A 2,531-nucleotide genomic window follows, 5' to 3' on the forward strand; every position below is an offset into this window, starting at 1 on the left:
ATACACCAATTCAACCGTTTCTACATGCACAGTCCAGTGACGCTGATTACATTTCTTCCAGTTGTGCAACCATTCTCACTCTCCTTCTCTGAGTTGTTCCTCCCCCATTAACATAAACTCACTGTCCCCTAAGGTTCCTGTCTAATCTTTTGAGTTGCTGTTGTCAATTTCATCCTACATAGATAGCTCTTAAAAGAGCACAATGCTCCAGGCAGACATTCTTTACTAGTTAAGCTAAACCGTTGTTGGGTTTTTAAGAAGGTTTCAGGGGATACATTTGGTTTAAAGTTTAAAGATTATTTCAGGGCAGTAGTTTCAAGGGTTCATCCAATCTTCATGGCTCCAGGAAGTCTGGAGTCCATGAGAATTTGAAATTCTGTTCTACATTTCCCTCCTTTTGATCAAAGATTCTTCTATAGAATCTTTGATCAAAATGTTTTGTAATGATAGCTGGGCACCAACCAGTTCTGGTCTCATAGCAGAGGAGACAGTTCTTCATGGAGGCAGTTAGCCACATATCCATTTCCTCCTCCTATTCCTAACCCTCCTTCTTCCTCTGTTGCTCCAGATGAATAGAGACCAATTGTTGTGCCTTGGATGGCTGCTTGCAAGCTTTTAAGACCCCAGCCATTATGCAACAAACCAGGAGGTAGAACAGAAGCACTAAACACTATATTAGGACAATTAACTGGTATGACCTATGAAACCACAACCCTAAACCTCCAAACCACGGAACCAAATCCCATGAGGTGTTGGGTTGTACATAAGCAGCCTCAGTAGCTTTTCTCTTTTTTTTTTTTTTTGTCTTTGTTGTAAATATATCTGTCACACAACTTTTGCCAATTCAACTTTTTACAGCCGTACAACTTATTGACAGCAATGACAATAATCGGCTGTGCAATTCTACCCTTAATCAATGAGATTTTTCCATCAGCTTTAACCCCCTCCCCTTTCCCCTTCCTTCCCACCCCTGGTAACCACTAATAAACTCTGGTCTCTATACATTTGCCTTTTCTTGTCTTTTTATATAAGTGAGGTCATACGATATTTGTCCTTTTGTGATTGACTTATTTCACTTAGCATAATGTCTGCAAGCTCCATCCATATTGTAGCATGTATAAAGATTTCATTTCTCTTACTGGGTGAGTAGTATTCCATTGCGTGTATGTACCACATCTTGTTTATCCATTCATCTATATGATGGGCATTTAGGTTGTTTCCATCTTTTGGCTATGGTGAATAATGCTGAAATGAACATTGGTGTACAAGTATCTGAGTCTCTGCTTTCAAGTCTTTTGGGTATATACCTAGGAGTGAAATTGCTGGGTCATATGGTAGTTCTATAGGGTCGCTGTGAGTCAGAATCAACTCCATGGCAATGAGTTTTTTTTTTTTTAATGGTAGTTCTATTTTCTATTTTTTGAAAATTTAAAATTCTCACGGACTCCAGACTTTCTGGAGCCGTGGAGGTTGGATGAACTCCTGAAACTATTGCCCTGAGATAATCTTTAAACCTCAAACCAAAAATATTCCCTGAAGTCTTCTTAAAATCAAACAATAGTTTAGCTTAACTAGTAAAGAATGTCTGCCTTGAGCTTTGTGCTCTTTTAAGAGCTACCTATGTGGGATGAAATTGACAACAGCAACTCAAAAGATTAGACAGGAACCTTAGGGGACAGTGAGTTTATGTTAATGGGGGAGGAACAACTCAGAGAAGGAGGGTGAGAATGGTTGCACAACTGGAAGAATGTAATCGATGTCACTGGACTGTGCATGTAGAAACTGCTGAATTGGTGTATGTTCTGCTTCGTATATTCTCAAGAACAACAACAACAAAAGAAACCAAATTGATAATAACAGAACATAAAAAAAAGCAGCAGCAGAGTTTACAAGAAAATTGCAGCTAAATTCCTTGGCATTAAAGAGAGAAAAGGAATAGACTATTATTCAGCCATAAAGAAGGCTGAAGTGCTGACACATGCCGTGACACGGCAGAACCTTGAGAACGTGACGCTGAGTGAAAGAAGTCAGACGCAAAAGGACAAATACTGTGTGATCCCACTTATGTGAAATATCTGGATAGGCAGATGCATAGAGACCGAAGTCTGTCAGTGCTTACCAGGGGCAGCTGGGAGGAGAAAAGGGGGAGTTATAGTTAAAGGGGTACAGAGCTTCTGTTAAGGGTGATGGCTGCACAACACGGGGAATGAATGTCACCGAATTGTTTGTGTAAAAATGGCTGAAATGGAAAATGTTTTATGTATTTCACCACAATAAAAAAAAATTTCTTTTTAAAAAGAGTGAAAGGTGGACAAGCAGGGTGGGGGGAGCAGGCCAGGCTAGTGGGCCGCCCTGCCGCGTGGCCCCTGCTGGCTCCCCGCCTCCCACAGCCGTTGCCCAGCGAGGAGGTGGCGGCGGCAGCACTGTGGACGTCACAGCCTCCTCACCCCACTGCTTCTGGGAGCACGCCTGCCTGTTCCCGGAGCCTGCCCACAGAGGCCGGCCTCACTGGCCTGCGAGCCGGGTGGCCG

This window comes from Trichechus manatus, unplaced genomic scaffold (assembly GCF_000243295.1).
Source record: "Trichechus manatus latirostris isolate Lorelei unplaced genomic scaffold, TriManLat1.0 scaffold00309, whole genome shotgun sequence".
In the NCBI taxonomy this organism is placed as follows: Eukaryota; Metazoa; Chordata; class Mammalia; order Sirenia; family Trichechidae; genus Trichechus; species Trichechus manatus.